The 20,359-nt window shown below is 40.3% G+C and overlaps 1 pseudogene; it reads left to right on the top strand.

The window, feature by feature from the left end:
- The first annotated feature begins 8,315 nt into the window (after positions 1-8,315).
- Positions 8,316-8,559, top strand: LOC146400936 (large ribosomal subunit protein eL37-like; annotated as a pseudogene).
- Positions 8,560-20,359: the final 11,800 nt, after the last annotated feature.

Below are 20,359 nucleotides of genomic sequence, written 5' to 3'. Positions count from 1 at the left end.
GAATTATTGCCCTCCTTTTCTATTGAGATATAATTTACATTCCATTTTCTACCCACTTAAGGTGTTCAATTCAATGGTTTTTAGTATATTCAAAGTTGTGCCATCATCACCGCAGTTTATTTTAGAACAATTTCATCAATTCAAAGAGGAACTTTGTACCTATTAGCAAACACTACCCATTTCCCCAACCCTACCTGAAACCCTTGACAACTGCCAATCTATCTTGTCTCTGTAGATTTCCCTTTCCTGGACATTTAATATAAACGGCATATATATAATACAATGTGTGGTCTCCTGCGACTTTCTTCTTTCACTTGGCTTGGTGTGTACAGGAGTCATCCATGTTGTAGCCTGAATCAGTACTTGATGCCTTTTCATAGCTGAGTGATAGTCCATTTCAGGGATGCCTCACATTTAATTATCCATTCGTTACGTGAATTTTTTCTGCTCTTTGGCTGTTAAAGCTAAAGCTGTTACAAACGTTCAGCGGTCTTCCTTTTGCAGCTATAAAATGGAAATCTTCTCAGCTGAGATGATCATTCAAAGGCGTGCAACAGGAGGAAGGAATTGTCCTCTCAGGACTTCACTTTGCCACTCACAACACCACTCCGGCCATGGGGTCAGCCCCTGCCCCTGAGAGCTCCTCACACCCCTAGTCTCCTCAGCCTTCCTGGAATTCCTGTTGCTGTCATCTCCGGTTCTTCAACCCTAAAAGCATCATCCCATCAGCTACCCCAGTCTCGCACCCCTTTCCCTTTGCAACCTTCCCTCTGATTCTCTGAAAAACTTTATCTTCCCTTGATACTCAGTTTTCCTTGATGGAAGGTAGGCTCCCCTGAGGATACCACTTCCCCAACTCTTTCAAGTAGAACTATTTCCTGTCCTACCCCAGGACCTGGGAGCAGGAAGGGAGTTCCCTTCCTCTCCAACACTGCTTCGAACAAGCCTCCCTCCTCTGCCCAAATCCCTAGCACTTTAGCTTAAGACATCACTGTTCCTGTTGCTAAGACCTAGTGACTCCTGGTTACCCCTTGTCATTCAGTGCTCACTCCCTCTTGCCCTCTCGTCAACCTGTAAATCGCTGCCTTCTCCTCTTCTCTGTCCCTTTCAAGGCTCTGGGTGACTTTCATATCCTCCTGAGCAGTGCATACAGAACACTGGTTTCTCTCAGTTTCTTCACCTCCAGTGACCTTTTCCTCCATCTGCTTCAGCCATCCGCCACCGCTTCCACCCAAGATCTTGTGGAATCAGACCAATTCACCAAAGGAAAAATTGGCAGCATTGACATAAGCCTTGTTACTATGAATAAAGCTTACAGTCTATTAACAGCTTTTGAGGATTTCCTGTGACATCTTAGATGGTTTTGCGCCGCTTTTAAGGAATGTGCAATTCACATCTGTTCTGGCACCCTGTTTTTTGTAGCTGGAGGAACAGGGAGCAGAGAGAAGATGGAGAGAAGTTGGAGAGGGGGCTGGGCAGCTATGGAGAGGTCAGACTGATGGCCAGGAAGGTGGAGGAGACCGGGAATGTACCCAGGAAGAGGATGTCACTGCAACGCTCATCACTGTCCACACATTTCGTGATGTATTTGATTGTGAGGAATCCTCATGAATACATTTTTATAGCTCTTACCCTTTTACCTTTACTCATATAATAAATGTTCCTCTTTTTAAAGACCATTCTCTTCTCTTCCGTCCCTGCCTTTGTTTACTCCTAGGTCTTTTCTCACCTGGATCTCTTCCGGGGATCCCCTGGCTCCCCTTGGCTCTAGTTAGGGCTCCACTCAGCCTCCCAGGTGGCTTTTTTTATTGAGGTATAATTGATGCACAGTATTAGATAAGTGTAAGTGTACAACACAGTGATTCACAATTTTTAAAGATTGTGTTCCGTTATAGTTACAATAAAATATTACCTATATTCTCTGTATTTTATACATAGTAGTTTTTGCCTCTTAATCTGGTATGAGGTGATATCTCCTTGTAGTTTTAAAGTGCATTTCTCTGATCATTAATGATGTTGAGCATCTCTTCCTGTGCCTTTTGGCCATCTGTATGTCTCCTTGGGGGAAATGTCTATTCAGATCTTCTGTCCCTTTTTCCATTGGGTTGTTTTTTGCTGTTGAGGTGTAGGAGCTGTCTTTGAAGGCTCTTCCCCGTCTTTCTTCCTCTACTTTGATTCACCCACATGACCCTGGCTTTTCTGGTTCTCCAGGTCTATTAGGACCTCTGTGTATAACACAGAGAATATGAGCAATTATAGAGATTTCAGGCTGTCCTGGGAAGACTGTGGCCATCCGAGCCCTGCCCCAGAGCCTGGGGTTTAGCTGACATGGAGGAAGACACAAGACACGTCTAATATTCATTTTGAGGCAGCCAGAGCATTCCAGATAAAATTTTCATTTAAAAGTGCAAACATGAGAGTTCCCGTCATGGCGCAGCGGAAACGAATCAGACAAGGAACCATGAGGTTTCAGGTTTGATCCCTGGCCTCTCTCAGGGGGTTAAGGATCCAGCATTGCCATGAGCTGTGGTGTAGATTGCAGACTCAGCTTGGATCTGGTGCTGTTGCTGTGGCTGTGGGGTAGGTCGGCAGCAACAGCTGTGATTCGACCCCTATTCTGGGAACCTCCACATGGCACGGGTGCGGCCCTAAAAGACAAAAGACAAAAAAATAAAAAATAAAAATGCAAACATGGAGTTCCCCTCATGGCTCAGCAGTAACCCGACTAGTATCCATGAGGACGCTCATGAATAAAAAAAAAAAAAAAAAGCAAACAGATAATCCCCAAGGGACTAGAGCACACAACAGTCAGTTTATCACTTCAGTATAACACTTTATACCATCGTGGCTACAGCAAATGAGACTTCCTGGTGAGCCCGGGGGGTTTAGTCATTATTTTGTACATGAGAGCCCTTCAAAGTGTAGCTTTGATCTGATAAAATTGCAGGGAGAGAGCAAGAATCAAGATATATATTTGAGAGTCCTCACAATATAGACGTATATAGAGTCCTGGAAATGGATGAGGGCACCCATGGAAACTGCAGTCAGAAGAAAGAGACGGGTCACATAACTGAGTCCAACAGATAGGGGTCAAGCAGAGGATAAGGAGTCAGCCAAGGAAACTGAGGAAGAATAGGTAATAAAGCAGGATGGAAACCAGGAGCATGTGGTCTAATGAATGAGTATTTCAGGAAAAAAAGGGAGTGGTCAAAGTGTGAAATCTTATTAGATGCAGCCATTTGATTTGAGCCCCTGAAAATCATTGACTGACACAGAATCTTTAATACAATGCTGGAGACAGAGTATGATTAGGGTGGTCCAGATGGTGCAGAAGTAGAAATAGACTTTTCTAGAAGCTTTTCTATGAAAAGATTTTTTTAAAATATTGAGGAGGAGTTCCCGTCTTGGCTCAGGGGAAACGAAGCCGACTAGGAACCGTGGGGTTGCGGGTTGGATTCCTGGCCTTGCTCAGTGGGTCAAGGATCCAGCCTTGCTGTGAGCTGTGGTGTAGTTTGCAGACGCAGCTTGGATCTGGTGTTGCTGTGGCTCTGGTGCAGGCCAGCAGCAACAGCTCCGATTCGACTCCTAGCCTGGGAACCTCCATATGCCACGGGTGTGGCCCTAAAAAGACAAAAAGACAAAAAAAAAAAAAAATTGAGAAAAGGTGTGGTATCTAAAGATATGGAAGTGTTTTAGTTTGGGGGTTTTCTGGGGGGGGGCGGGTTAGAGTATTAGACATGAGCCCATGTTTACATGCTCATGGCAAAGATCCAGCAGAGAAAGAAAAAAAACCCTGTGATACAGGAAAAATAAGGACTGACTGTAAGAGGGATCTCCTTGAAATGGCTACAGATTGAATTCCACAAAGACTTTGACAGAAGCAGGGGTACTTCATGTAGACATAAAACTATTCAAAATTTTTACTCCTACTACTCCTTTTGTCAGTTTTGGATTTCATATTTTTCTAGAAATTTGTCCATTTCAAATAAAATGTTCAAATCATTGGCAAAATGTTCATAATGTGCTTTTATCATATTTTAAATGCCAGGTGGCTCTATAGAGATGCTTCTTTGGGTTCCTGATATTTTATTGTGCGTTGTCTTTTCTTAATTGTCTTTACCAGGAATTTATCCATTTTATTCACCTTTTCAAAGAACTAACTCTTGACATTGCTGATATTTAGTGTACATCTCTCTTCTCTTTCATTAATTTTTTTTTTCTTTTTGGGGGGCACCTGAGGCATATGGAAGTTTCCAGGCTAGGGGATGAATTGGAGCTGCAGCTGAGGCCTATGCCACAGCAACAGCCACAGCAACACCAGATCCAAGCCACATCTGTGACCTACACTGCTGCTTGCAGCAACACCGGATCCTTAACCCACTGAGTGAGGTCAAGGATCCAACCTGTATCCTCACAGAGACAACATGGGTCCTTAACCTGCCGAGCTACAACAGGAACTCCATCCCTAATTTCTATTATTACTTTCATAATATCCTTCCTTTTGGTTTGAGTTTAACTTGTTGTTTAATAAAAAAAAATAATTTTTATAAAGATAAGTACTTGGATTAGATAGATCCCACAATTTTGTTTTGCTTTGTTTTGTTTGTTTTGTTTTTAGGGCTGCACCCACAGCACATGGAAGTTCCCAGGCTGGGGTTGAATCGGAGCTGTAGCCACCAGCCTAGGCCACAGCCACAGCAACTCGGGATCCAAGCTGCATCTGCGACCTACACCACAGCTCACAGAAACACCAGATCTTTCACCACTGAACGAGGCCAGCGATTGAACACGTGTCCTCATGGATACTAGTTGGACTTCTTTCCACTGTGCCACAATGGGAACTCCAAGAACCCACAATTTTGGAATGACATATTTTTATTACCATTTAGTTCAAGATAGTTTCAATTTCCATTTTGATTTTTTTCAGAATTATCTTGATTAATTTCAAATATGACAAACTTATAGTAATTTTTTAGTTACTGAATTCTAGCTCAACTCCCCTGTGATTGGAGAAAATACCCTGATTTCAAGTGTGTGAAATTTGTTAACACTTGCTTTATGACTCAGCATAACCTCAAATTTGACAGATGTTCCATGTGTTCTTGAAAAGAATGGATATCTGTAGTTGGCAGGTAAAATTTTCTACATATATTGATTAGGTCAAGTTTGTTAATCATATTAATCTTACATCTATCCATACTGATATTTTTTAAGCTGCTTGTTGTATGCATTTCTAAGAAAGCAATATGAAATTTCCCACATGATTGTAACTTTTTCTAGTTTTTCTTATAGCTCAGTGAATTTTCTCTTATAACTCAGTGAATTTTTTCTATATATATTTTCTATATTATTTCTATATATATTTGGGGGCTTTGTTATTAGATGCATACGAACTTAGAATTGTTATATTTTCCTGGTAAATCCACCCTTTTATCATTATGAGGTGTCCCATTTTATTTCTTGTAATGCTTCTTGTTATTATAACTATACCAGTCTTCTTTTGGTTAGTATTTGCAAAGACTATCTTTTTCTACCGCTTTATTTTCAACCTTTTGTGTAGCCTTCTATTTAAGGCGTCTCTTATAAGTGTCATATAGACTAGTTTTATTTCATCCAGCCTGACAATTTTTTTCCATTTGAAATATTTAGTCCCTTTTTAAATTTTTATTTTATGTTGGAGTATAGTTTATTTACAATGTTGTGTTCATTTCAGGTGTACAGCAAAGTGATTCATTTATACATATACAATATCCATTCTTTTTTAGATTCTTTTCTCATATCGGTTATAACAGGATATTGAGTAGAATTCTCTGTGCTATAGAGTAGGTCCTTGTTGATAACCTATTGGGTACCTAGTAGTATGTATATGTTAGTCCCAAATTTCTAATTTGTCCCTTTAGTCCCTTTATTAATATCTGCCTTAGAGCTGGGCTGACATACCCCTGGTGATACGCTTGGCTTTGAGAATGACTCTTCCGAGCTTGTGTATTCCCTCTCCTCATTCCTGCACTTGAATTCTTCCCTCACTAAAGAGCTGGGAACACAGAGGCAATTTCATTAGCTCTTTCTAACTACATGGTGTGGAGCTGCGATAATGGGCCCTACAGCTTGCTGGGAGCTCTGCTTCCCAGGGAGGTGGCACAGGCTTGCTCCAGATGCCCATTCCATGGCCAGGTTCCTGGCAATAGACCTCCTAGTACGTTGCTGAGGAACTGTAAAGAAAATGTTCTCTTCAGTACTAGTCATTTAACATCCTCCTGTCTTTCACTGAATAAGTGGCAAGGTAGGGTTCCAAATTCCAAGCACCGCCCCCCCTCCAGCCCACATTTTTGCCCATCTCCAGACCACAGAAGCCATAGACATGGGGCAAGCTCACAAGCCACTGTAAGTTGTTTTTTTTTTTTTTTAATCTCCTCTAGGACATGGTGGTTCCCAGGCATGCGCTTGGCTCCTGCTTAGCCTGGGAAAGTAATCCTTACTTTAACAAAATCATGTATGAAATAGAAAGTAAATAATTTAATATTTTGATATACAAATATCTTAATGAAACTTAATTTCAGTGTACTTACAAACTCTGCCTCACCCTGGGAATGGATAAAACTTATAATAATGACTGTATTTACCTTTTTCTGGACATATATATCCTGCACATGTTTATATGAGAGAGCAGAAGTTTAAAAAAGAAATTTATTTGGGGACCCTTGGGAAATAATGATGATGTCCTTTTGCTTTTCATTGAAGGGCACTTGCTCTATTCAGGAAACCATTTTTTCAATCTCCATCTCCAAATAACTTTTTTGTCTTTGATCTCAATTAGTTTCCAAAATATCACATTCTCAAAGCCAGAATTGTGCACAAGAGAAAAATTAAACACTGTATTTTTGAAGGTAGTTCAATGGTGTGTAGCAGGGGCTCAAAATAACAGTGGCTTGCACGAGGTGGAAGTTCATTTCTCCCTCGTGTAAGTTGCACTCATCATTCACTTCGATGGCAATACTTAGCTGCAAGGGAAGATGGGAAATACCATCTTTCCTCAGCACGGCCTCCTGTCCAGCTAAAATGAAAGCACTGGAGAAGAGCTGTTAAAGAACAGCTCAGTCTGTCATAAGCACACATTTAAAAATCGACTTTCTCAAGTAAGAGCAATATAGGAACCAGGGGAGGCACTAACGTTTTGGGTTTTCTTTAGAATTGAGCTTCTTTCCCAATTGTACTTATATATGTGTATATGTATATCTTGTGAGTGCTGCTTCTTTAACTTTCTGCTGCAGAGAATCTCATCGCATGCCTATATATGCGATAACCTGGATAGTATTTGATCAGCATTATCCTTACAGAAACAAACTATTAATAGCAGAATTAGGACAAACTGGGCGAATTCTTTTCCTTCTTTTTTTTTTTTTTTTTTTTTGGTCTTTTTGCCTTTTCTAGGGCCGCTGCCTCGGCATATGGAAGTTCCCAGGCCAGGGGTCCAATAGGAGCTGTAGCCAACGGCCTACACCACAGCCACAGCAACATGGGATCCCAGCTGCGTCTGCGACCTACACCACAGCTCACAGCAATGCCAGATCCTTAACCCACTGAGCAAGGCCAGGGATCAAACCCATGTCCTCATGGATGCTAGTCAGGTTCATTAACCACTGAGCCACGACGGGAACTCCGAATTCTTTTCCTTCTTGTGGGACTGAATATAACAACTGATCCTGGAACTCCGACCCACAACCTCAGTAGCAACCAGCCTGAGAAGCTACACCACAACTTCTACGGCAATCTGCCCAAAATGATCGGGACTTGATCAATGACTGCCAGCATCTCCATTTTTTGCCCTAAACTCAGGACCAGCCAGAGAAAACCAAATGTGCTCTTCAAATCAATCATATACCTATAAGATGCCCTGGCTCTAGCTCGTCTACCTCTAGCCCTTCCATGCCAACACTCTCCAATCAGAGCCCACGGTAAAGCTTTTCCACTCCCCTTTCCACACGGCCTAGAGCAAGTTGTTTAAAAGCTCTGAATAATCCAAGAGTAATTCAAAGAGATGGATAGAACTTGAGCTTCTATAGCATCCTAACAAAAGAACAATACTTTTGTAGAAGTGACAAGACAAAGGATGAAGTTTTAGGCTTTCAAGGGCTACAAACTGTGGGAAGATAAGTATATGGGAGATAGAAATGGAGTAAGGTTTGTTTGTACAGACCCATCTGGGTGCCAACTTTCTGTCTTCCCTGTAGCTATGAAACTTCCTGGGAGTTCCTTGGTCTCAGCGGCAGAGGCGAGGGAAGTAAGGAAGGTCATGTAGAAAGCTTCAGAATAAGATGCACACGTTGAGCTGCTCTAAGCCCTGCCATCTTCAGAAGTCAACCTGTGGCACATGCGGCTACCCCGCCAGGCGAAAGAGAAAATATCACCAGAGTGCTGAAGCTAAAAGATGAAATACCGCTGGACTGGTTGAATGCGGCACCTAAAAATTGTGTGTGGCAGATTCAGGCATGGATTTCGTGAAGGAACAACACCTAAACCCAAGAGGGCAGCAGCTGTGGCATCCAGTTCATCTTAAGGATTTCAACACAGTCACGCAAGATATGTTCTGTTCTTTGCTTTTGTGTTTTTCTTCTTCTTCTTCTTCTTTTTTTTTTTTTTTTGTCTTTTTGCCTTTTCTAGGGCCGCTTCCTGCAGCATATGGAGGTTCCCAGGCTAGGAGTCTAATTGGAGCTGCAGCCGCCGGCCTACGCCAGAGCCACAGCAACTCAAGATCCGAGCAGAGTCTGCGACCTACACCACAGCTCAAGGCAGCGCCGGATCCTTAACCCACTGATCAAGGCCAGGGATCGAACCTCCAACCTCATGGTTCCTAGTCGGATTCGTGAACCACTGCGCCACGACGGGAACTCCTGTTTTTGTGTTTTTCAAAAAATATCCCGGGAGAGGAGACTGATGCAGTCTTCATTTTTCAGAAGTTCCTGCTTTGAGTTGGATAAGAGAAGTTCCAGGAAGGATTCTCTCTGCATCTGCTGATTCTCATGTGCCTCCAGCTCCAAATGATCCTCAGGTCAAAGTGGCACATGGTGGAATGGCTTCTTCTCCAACAGCACCATGGAACTAGGACGCTCAGACACTCAGCTTCCCCTGGTAGCTTCAGCAGCTGCCCCCCTGGACGCACCTCCAACTCCCTGCCTCTTATTACCACCCCTTATCTCCAAAAATCCCAAAACAACTCATTCCTGTGTTCTGCTGAGGACACTCTTCTTCCAGGCCGTCCCAGCAGGCAGTGGTACCAGAATAGGACCATTAACATGGAACGTAGCACTTATCTAACAGGAGATGATAGCTCAAGGACATCAGCTTGGCCACAGCTTTCTTGGAGCTCCACTGAAAGCTGAAATTCTTCCCTCCCAGTCCTCCATTCTTCCTTCTTCTTTCCTAGTGCTAGCCCTGCATCTCTGACCATACTGCATCCCCTATCCTGCTTCCCCCCTTTATCTTTAACATGTGTCCCCCCCCATAAATCTCTTGTATGTCTGATCCTGTAATGCTGCCCCCCCACAAATCTCTTGTATGTATGATCCTGTCATGCTGTCTGCTTCTGCGAGGATGCCAACGCAAATGTAAATAAGGAATTCTCATCGTGGCTCTGCTAAAACGAATCTGACTAGCATCCATGAGGACACGGGTTCCATCCCTGGCCTCACTCAGTGGGTTAAGAATCTGGCATTGACATGAGCTGTGGTGTAGGTGGCAGACGAGGCTCAGATCTGATGTGGCTGTGGCTGTGGTATAGGCTGGCAGCTACAGCTTCAATTCAACCTCTGGCCTGGAAACCTCCATATGCCACGAGTGTGGCTCCAAAAAGCAAAAACAAAAAAATTGCAAACCAGCTAGAACATACAATTTCACAATTGCTTAAGGTTCAGAGTTGGAATCAAAATTGTGTAAGATTTATCAGTTTCATAAAGAAAATGACAGCGTCATGAAAATAACTACTTCACTGAGAGTTTATAACTCTAGAATTGGTCTATTTCCACATATCACAGTTCATCAATTCAAAGCACGGAAAGAACTGTAGAAGAAGAAAATTCAATAGTAAAAGAATTTAGATTTTAAGTGCTCACCAAAAGGAGTGACAAAAGTGACCAGCAGGAGTGGCTTGCAAAAGTTACAAAATCTTACAAAGTTCTTATTGTCAAGGTTCCTGTTCTTTCATTCCCGATTCTCTTATGAAACAGTAAGCAAATGGATGCTTCTTTTGACTTCCATCCTTCTCTTTTTATGTCTAAATGTGAGACTTAGAAAATCTCCACTTCCCTCCTGTAGCTAGGCTCTGAACTAGCCTATCTTCCCAAGGCAGAACCAAAAGTTGTGCTATTTTAAGTATGTAACTTAGTGGGTAACAGAGTCACAGGATTCTTCACTTTACGTGCCATCTGGGGATTTACTATACACAGAAGATGAAGTTCAACACTTGTGAAGAGCGTCTATTGTGAGAGAAGTCAAAACCTAAAAGACAGTTTTAAAATTTATAAGATACTAAGTTCATTTCTTCTTTCATGATGAGCTATTGTAAAATAATACCTACCTACCTAAAAAGGTAAAGAATGTAGTTTTCAAAAGGGTGAAATTAATCGCTAGCTCTCACAAAAACGTACTTCAAATACGATTTAGCTAAATGCTAAATGTATTGCAAGTACAACTGAGCCTAGAATTCACACTTTTTTTTTTTTCCTGGCTGCACCCCACTGCATGTGGAAATTCCCAGGTCAAGGATCGAACCCGAGCCACAGCAGCAGCCCAAGCTGCTGCAGTGACACTGCCAGATCCTTAGCCCACTGCACAACAAAGGAACCCCAGAATTGACAGTTTTAATGGAATTTAAACCCATGAATGAAAATTGAAAGGATCATAGTGCTTGAATGGAAACATTAATAGATTTTTCTAGGAAAAATTTTATTTTCTGTGGTATAAATAGACCATAGATATATACTGTAGATGCCAGTCAATGTTTTGCATCTCCTACTCTTTCTTTTTTAAGAGAACCTGCCTCCCATCCTATCTCCTGCTCAAGAGGTAGACCTAGGTAACTACATTTGTAACAAGTGATCCCAACCTCTATTTTTTTTTATTTTTTTTATTTTCCCACTGTACAGCAAGGGGGTCAGGTTATCCTTACATGTATACATTGCAGTTACAGTTTTTTCCCCCACCCTTTCTTCTGTTGCAACATGAGTATCTAGACATAGTTCTCAATGCTATTCAGCAGGATCTCCTTGTAAATCTATTCTAGGTTGTGTCTGATAAGCCCAAGCTCCCGATCCCTCCCACTCCCTCTCCCTCCCATCAGGCAACCACAAGTCTCTTCTCCAAGTCCATGATTTTCTTTTCTGAGGAGATGTTCATTTGTGCTGGATATTAGATTCCAGTTATGAGTGATATCATGTGGTATTTGTCTTTGTATTTCTGGCTCATTTCACTCAGTATGAGATTCTCTAGTTCCATCCATGTTGCTGCAAATGGCATGATGTCATCCTTTTTTATGGCTGAGTAGTATTCCATTGTGTATATATACCAAATCTTCCGAATCCAATCATCTGTCATGGACATTTGGGTTGTTTCCATGTCCTGGCTATTGTGAATAGTGCTGCAATGAACATGCGGGTGCATGTGTCTCTTTGAAGTAGAGCTTTGTCCGGATAGATGCCCAAGAGTGGGATTGCGGGGTCATATGGAAGTTCTATGTATAGATTTCTAAGGTATCTCCAAACTGTTCTCCATAGTGGCTGTACCAGTTTACATTCCCACCAGCAGTGCAGGAGGGTTCCCTTTTCTCCACAGCCCCTCCAGCACTTGTTATTTGTGGATTTATTAATGATGGCCATTCTGACTGGTGTGAGGTGGTATCTCATGGTAGTTTTGATTTGCATTTCTCTTATAATCAGCGATGTTGAGCATTTTTTCATGTGTTTGTTGGCCATCTGTATATCTTCTTTGGAGAAATTTTTTTTTATTTCTTATTTGTTTTACTTATTTTATTTCACTTTTTATTTTTTGGCCATGGCCATGGCATGCAGAAGTTCTTGGGCCAGGGACTGAACCCATGCCACTGCAGTGACAACGCCAGATCCTTAACACACTGAGCCACCAGGGAACTCCTCCCACCTCTAATAACACCTAATAAATCTGGGATGAGCACCTGATCTAAACTTGGCTAAGCCATCTCCCAACCCTAGGAATTTGAAATTGAAATACTGATAGTAATCTATGAGATGCTACAATGCATAGGCAACTGGAATTGGGATATACCACACACAGTGTACTTAATTGAGAGCAGAAAAACCAAGAGAAAGTAGAGAAATGCATTCTAGAGAGAGATGCAGGAGAAAGACAAAAATTTATACTACAGCATGGACTGGGGTTGAATTCCAGGTCTTCCACTTAGTGTAGAATAAAGAAAAAATAACCAGTTAGGAAGCTACATCTTAGTCCAAATGAGGATTATTTATAACAATTGGGGGCAATGGTGTGTAGGGTAAAATGTACTTTGATGAAAACTATGAATTGTCTAGAGGATAACCCTCTGGGTTTTCTGATTCTATGGCAGCTATTTTATAAGTCTAAATTACACATGGCTAATATAATGCAAAATCATTCTTGACCATAGCAATGCAAATGCTGTCTTGTTCAGTAGAAAATAAATTGACTTTCCTTCTCCATTGTGAAACTGGTTTTACCTCCCTTTGCACATTCATTTCAATAAGCCTTTACTCCATATAAATTTTTGGTTTTAAAAATTATTTGGGAGTTCCCATCATGGTTCAGTGGTTAACGAACCTGACTAGTATCCATGAGGACGAGGGTTCCATCCCTGGCCTCGCTCAGTGGGTTAAGGTTCTGGTGTTGCTGTGAGCTGTGGTGTAGGTCACAGATCCTGAGTTGCCGTGGCTGTGGCGCAGGCTGGCAGCTGCAGCTCCCATTCGACCCCTAGCCTGGGAACCTCCATATGCTGTGAGTGGGGCCCTAAAAAGACAAAAAAAAAAAAAAATTATTTTAGGAAGTTCCCATAGTGGCTCAGCAGAAACAAATTAGACTAATATCCATGAGGATGTGGGTTCAATCCCTGGCCCTTCTGAGTAGGTTAGGGATCTGGTGTTGCCGTGAGCTGTGGTGTAAGTTGCAGATGTAGCTCGGATCTGGAGTTGCTGCAACTGTGGCGCAGGTCAGCAGCTCCAGCCTCAATTTCACCCCTAGCCTGGGAACTTCCATATGCCAAGGAGACAGCCCTAAAAAGCAATAAATAAATACATAAATAAATAAATAGATAAAATAAAAATTAAAAATTTCTTTTTTTGAAATATAGTTGATTTATCTATTTGTGCTTTTTTGACTTTTCCTTTGAACTGGTTATAACATCTCATCAATTTCTTCATTAATGAATTAAATAAAAACATACATTTAACATGCATTTTTTTTCACAAGCAAATGCGAATCGTGATTTTACTTTATTGAATTTTTTTTTAGACAGTTTTGGAAGTCTTCCACCAAGATGCCCAATGGACTCCCTAACAGGACCAGTTAAACTGCCATGAGAGAAGAGTACCTCATGGGTAGTTGACATCCATGTCTGTCTTTTCTTGGTTCCCAGATGTGAATCCAAAGCAGCAAATTTGCTGATGCTGTTTTTCTATTTTTAATTTCCCTCTCTATTAATTTTGTGTTTTGGTTTTGGTTCTTATGCATCTGATAAATTGTTTTCTACTAGTGGCAGCAATGATTGGTGATTTGGTCTTATAGCTGACCATTTGATGACTTCTCTAAAAGAATTAGTATTTATAGAGATTTATTTTCTGCTAGGTGAGAGACAACAGAGCATTGGGTTAGTCTTCTGTTTGTCTCTTTATCTATTTAGACCTCAAATCAATTAAGAATTTCCTGGGAGTTCCCGTCATGGCACAGTGGTTAATGAATCCGACTAGGAACCATGAGGTTGCGGTTCGATCCCTGTCCTTGCTCAGTGGGTTAAGGATCTGGCATTGCCGTGAGCTGTGGTGTAGGTCGCAGATGCGGCTCGGATCCTGAGTTGCTGTGGCTCTGGCGTAGGCCGGCGGCTACAGCTCCAATTTAGACCCCTAGTCTGGGAACCTCCATATGCATCAGGATGCAGAACTGCATCCACATATTAAAATATGTGGACCAGAGACTTGCTGTGATGTTGTGTTTACTTTTGCTTGACTTGTGGCTGAAATTTAGTATGGAAGTTGTAAGTGATCTCTATTTAGGCCTGTAATTCAGAAAGAACTTTACTTTTCATTGTGTGTGTAATGTTTGCCCATCTTAGGATGTTATTGACTGATGAGATTAAACTCTTACAGGGTGTTGTTCTGATTGGGTAATGCAGGTAAATAAGCACTCGCAGGAATTAAATATTCCTAAAACTGACAGAAAATAGCAAACTTCTAATACTTTTGTTTTTCTGTCTTTTTTTTAGGGCTGAACCTGCAGCCTATGGAGGTTCCCAGGCTAGGGGTCAAATTGAAGCTGTAGCCACCGGCTTATGCCAGAGCCACAGTAATGCAGTATCCAAGCCATGTCTGTGAACTACACCTCAGCTCATGGCAATGCCAGATACTTAATCCACTGAGTGAGGTCAGGGATAGAACCTACATTCTCATGGATATAGTCGGGTTTGTTACTGCTGAGCCACAACAGGAACTCTGGGAATGTCTTTCTTTCTTTCTTTTTTTTTTTTTTTTTGTCTTTTTGCCATTTCTTGGGCCGCTCCCGCGGCATATGGAGGTTCCCAGGCTAGGAGTCGAATTGGAGCTGTAGCCCCCGGCCTACGCCAGAGCCACAGCAACGTGGGATCAGAGCCACATCTGTGACCTACACCACAGCTCATGGCAACGCCGGATCGTGAACCCACTGAGCAAGGGCAGGGACCGAACCCGCAACCTCATGGTTCCTAGTCAGATTCGTTAACCACTGCGCCACGACTGGAACTCCGGAATGTCTTTCTTAAATTTATACTGGCTTATTGATCAAATAAGCTAGCATTATTTCCACTTAATGTTTAAGACTGTGAAAAATATAAATTTGTTATAGCCAAATTGAATTATTATTCTGATTTTCAATAATAGTTACATTTTATATTATGTTAGCTTGAAGATAATTTATCTAGGTAACTTAAAACCTTAGACATATATTAAATTAATTCCCAGATATTCGCTGCATGCCTAAAATCATTTCTAAGATACGACCCTACAACATTGTTTAGTAAGCATCATTTTCAGTTTATATGCTTTTGTTTTGTATTTTAAATGCTTCAAAGAGGTTGTTTCTTTGGGTCTGTTAATGAATGTGCTTATTTTTGCCATTTTGATGAGCCTTATAAAAGAAGTGTGTGGCTGTAGAAAGTTCTGTTACATATATTCATAAGCGTTCCTAGGCTGCTAAAATGTCAGTATATATCATAAAGTTCACAATTATTTACCCTCTAATTTTTTGAGAAATAAAAGTTAATTTGGTTAAAAGTTACTTATTAATGCAAGTAATGGAGACCATGTACTAGGGAGCCAACAGTGCACATGCTTTTGTTTTTCAAGGAAAATAGTTTTTTCCTAAAGCAGCCATTCTCCTTTGCACATTTCCACCAGCAATGTATGAGTGATTCATTTTCTCAGTATCCTCATCGACATTTGGTGGTGTTGTCCTTATTTTTTATTTTATCCATTCTGTTATGTATGAAGTGATACCTCATTTCAGTTTTAATTTGCATTTCTCTAGTGGCTACGGCTTTTGAACATCTTTTGATGTACTAATTTACCATCTGTAGATCTTAGTGAAGTGTCATTTCATTTTCCCTATGTGCTAAATAGACTGTTTGCTTTTTTTATCCTGTCAAATTTTGAAGGTTCTCTATATATTCTAGATACTCGTCCTTCATCAGATATGCTTTGTAAATATTTTCTCCCACTCTGTAGCTGTTCTATCATCTTTGTGACAGTCTCTTATAGAGCAAAGTTTTTATTTTGTGACTCAGTTTATCAATTTTTCCTTTCATTGATCATGCTGTGGTGTCAAAGCTCAAGAACTCTATGCCCAGCTGTAGATCCTTGGCATTTTCTCCTATATTTTCTAAAATTTTATAGTTTTCTGTTTTACATTAAGTCTATCCATTTTGAGTTAATTTCTGTACAGTGTGAGACTTGGGTTAAGATTCCCTTTTTTTTTTTTTTTTTTTTTTTTTGCCTGTGGATGTTTCTCCAGGATGATTTTTTGAAAATCCTCTTTGCATTGAGTCCATATGTTTATTGTTAGTTTATAGAAGTACAGTTGATTTTTGAATTTTTTTTTATATCCTGAAAACTTGTAGAACTCACTTATGAGATTTTTGGATTTTTTTTTATAGATTTCTTGGGATTTTTCCATGTCATGGGCAAATAAGGATAATTTCATTTTTCCTTTCCAACACCATATTAAATACCAGTGGTGTGAGCTGAACCCTTGCTTGTTTCTGATCTCAGAGGAAAAATATTCAGTCTCATTAAGCATCATGTTAGCTGTGGGTATTGTAGATGTTCTTTATCAAGTGGAGGAAGTTTCCCTCTTTTTTTTTTTTTGAGAATTTTTATCATGAAAGGATGTTGAAATTTTGTCAAATACTTTTTTCGCATTGCTGGATATAATCATGTAGGTTTTCTTTTCTAACCTATTAATATGGCAGATAGCATCAATTAATTTTCACATATTGAACTAGTCTTCCATCCCTGGAATAAATCCTGTTTGATCAGCGTGCACAATTCTTTTCGTATACTGCATAACTGTAATTGTTAATATTTTGTTAAGGGTTTTTGCATCTATATTCGTCAGGGAGATTGGTCTTTCTTTTGCTTTTATACAGTGTCTTTGGTTTGGTATCAGGCTTATAGTAGCTTCTTTTTTTTTTTTTTTTTTTTTTTTTTTTGTCTTTTTGCTATTTCTTTGGGCCACTCCCACGGCATATGGAGGTTCCCAGGCTAGGGGTTGAATCGGAGCTGTAGCCACTGGCCTACGCCAGAGCCACAGCAATGACGGATCCGAGCCGCGTCTGCAACCTACACCACAGCTCACGGCAATGCCGGATCGTTAACCCACTGAACAAGGGCAGGGACCGAACCCACAACCTCATGGTTCCTAGTCAGAATCGTTAACCACTGCGCCACGACGGGAACTCCAGGCTTATAGTAGCTTCTTAAAACGAATCGGGAAGTACATTCTCTTCCTCTATTTTTTGAAAATTTTAGAATTTCTGTTGAATTGTGTAGAAATATACAGTAGACATCTCCAGTGAAACCATACAAGCTTGGAGATTTCTTTTCTTTTTTTTTAATGGCTGTACCCGTGGCATAATGGAAGTTCCCAGGCCAGGGACTGAGTCTGAGCGACAGCTGTGGCATTGCTGGGTCATTTAACCTACTGTGCCGGTCTGGGGATTGAACCTGTGCTCCTGTAGCAACCTGAGCTGCTGAGTCAGTTTCTTAAGCCAATGTGCCACAGCAGAAATTCCAGGGCTTGGAGATTTCATTTAGGAAGTTTTTAAGTTATGAATTTAATTTCCTAAATAGCACTATTCAAATTATCTATTTCATATTTTCTGAGTAATAGTAGTTTGCATTTTTCAAAAAAGTGGTCTATTCATTTAAGTTTTCAAATTTATGTTTATAGATTCCCTTATTATCCCTTGCTGTTCTAAGGGTTTTAGCCATAGGCCCTTTTTCATCCTTAATATTGGTGATTTGTGTCTTCTTTCTTTGTCAGTTTTCCTAAAGGTTTGTCAATTTTTTAAATCTTATCAAAGAACCAGTTCTTGTTTTATTTTACCTAAGTTTTTCTAACTTTAATTTTATTGATTTCTGCTCTTTTATTATTTCCTTTCTTCTGCTTAGTTTGGATTTCTTTTGCTCTCCTTTTTTTAGGCTTCTGAAATGGAAGCTTAGATTTGAGACTATTTCCCTTTTTTGAATGTAAACATTTAATACTATAACTTTCTTCTTAGCACTGCTTTAGCTGAGTTTCACAAATTTAGATATGTTGTATTTTTCATTCAGTTCAAAGTACTTTTTTTCTTGAGACCTCCCCTTTGAAGTTATTTATGGGTATTCAGAAGTCTGGAGATGTAACTTTTGTTATTGATTTCTAGTTTGATTCCACTGTGGTTGAAGAACATACACTGTATGATTTCAATTCTTTTAAATTTGTTGAGATTTATTTTATGGTTTATCTTGCTGTATATTCTGTATGTTCTTGGAAAAAAATGTGTATTCCTCTATCTTTGTATTGTCTGTCCTATGAATGTTAACTAGATTCTCTTGATTGATGGAGTTGTTGAGTTCCTCTACATCTTCCCTGGTTTCATGCCTAGTTGTTCTATTAATTATTAAGAAATATTGCAGTCTTCGCCTATAATTGCGGATTTGTGGATTTGTTATTTCTCATTTCAATTGTCATTTTTCTTTAAAATTGAAGTATAGTTGATTTACAGTGTTTACAGCAAAATGATTCAGTTATATATACATACATGCGTGTGTGTGTGTGTGTGTGTGTGTGTGTGTGTGTGTGTATTTTTTCAGATTCTTTTCCCTTATAGGTTATTATAAGACATTGAATATAGTTCTGTGCACCATTCAGCAGGTAGGTCCTTGTTTATCTATTTTATAAATGTATAGCACTGTGTATCTATTAATCCCACTCCTAATTTATCCCTCCCTGCTTTTCCCCTTTGCTAATCATAAGTTTGTTTTCTATGCCTGTGCATCTATTTCTGTTTTGCAAATAAGTTCATTTGCATCTTTTTTTTTTTTTTGGCTTTTTGCCTTTTCTAGGGCCACTCCCACGGCATATGAACGTTTCCAGGCTACGGGTCTAATCAGAGCTGTAGCTGCCAGCCTACAGCATAACCACAGCAACACCAGATCCGAGCCACATCTGCGACCTACACCACAGCTCATGGCAACGCTGGATCCACTGAGCAAGGCCAGGGATCGAACCTGAAACCTCATGGTTCCTAGTCAGATTCATTAACCACTGAGCCACGACAGGAACTCCGCATCATTTTTTTTTAGATTCCACACGTAAGCGATATCATATGGTATTTGTCTTTCTCTGACTTACTTTACCTAGTATTATAATCTCTAAGTCCATCCATGTTGCTGTAAATGGCATTATTTCATTCTCCTTTATGGCAAATATTCGTGTGTGTGTGTGTGTGTGTGTGTGTGTGTGTGTGTGTGTGTGTGTGTGTGCGTGCGCGCGCGCACATCTTCTTTATCCATTCATGAACATTTAGGTTGCTCAGTTGTCAATTTTTGCTTCCTGCAGATGTGGCTTGGATCTGGCATTGCTGCGGCTCTCGTGTAGGCCAGCGGCTACAGCTCCAATTCAGCCTCTAGCCTGGGAACGTCCATATGCCTCGGGTGTGGCCCTAAAGAAAAAAAAAGCAATTTCATGTGATTCAACAAAATATGCTTTTATGTGTTTTCATGTATTAGTCATTCTTCATGTTCCAAGATGTTTATAACATTTTATTCCAGTCATGAATCCCTTCAGATCATGCTGTCCAATTATTGTAATGGCTGAAGGAAATAAACATAACCTTCATTTCTTTCTACAAAAAAAAAAATTTGCTTCCTATATTTTGCATTTCTCTTGTTTGGTGCATACACATTTACATTTGCTATGTCTTCTTGGTTAAATGACACCTTCATCATTATGCAATGTTCTTTGCTCTTCATAATTTTCTTTGCTCTGAAGTCTACTTTACCTAATAATGATATAGTCACTCTTGCTTTCTTTTGAATAGCATTTGAAGTATACCTTTTTCCATTTTCTTCTTTTTAATCTTTTCAGCAAAGGAACTCCCCAATTTCTTTTTTTTTTTGCTATTTCTTTGGGGCCGCTCCCACGGCATATGGAGGTTCCCAGGCTAGGGGTCTCATCCGAGCTGTAGCCACCGGCCTACGCCAGAGCCACAGCAATGCGGGATCCGAGCCGCATCTGCAACCTACACCACAGTTCACGGCAATGCCGGATTCTTAACCCGCTGAGCAAGGGCAGGGATCGAACCCTCAACCTCATTGTTCCTAGTCGGATTCGTTAACCACTGCGCCATGACGGGAACTCCCCCAATTTCTTAACCATAGCTTTGGCTACAGTTGATTCTTTTGAAAATATTTCAGGAGTGGTGGTGGCTGAAATTGAACTTTGAATAATAATATTTTGGTTCCTAGGAGTATTTTACCTAGAAACAATTCAAGAGAAAAGTAAATTTTTTTTTGCAAGGAAAGAAATGCACAGAGAACTTGAATTTTTAGCTTGTAAATAGGAAAAAAAAAAA

The sequence above is a fragment of the Sus scrofa genome, chromosome 8 (assembly GCF_054392235.1).
Source record: "Sus scrofa isolate SSC_HxYL_T2T_F1_AM1 chromosome 8, Sscrofa_HxYL_maternal_Yorkshire_Landrace_v2.0, whole genome shotgun sequence".
Classification (NCBI taxonomy): domain Eukaryota; kingdom Metazoa; phylum Chordata; class Mammalia; order Artiodactyla; family Suidae; genus Sus; species Sus scrofa.
The sequence above is the reverse complement of the archived record's forward strand: the minus strand, read 5'-3'. Positions and strand labels throughout refer to the sequence as shown.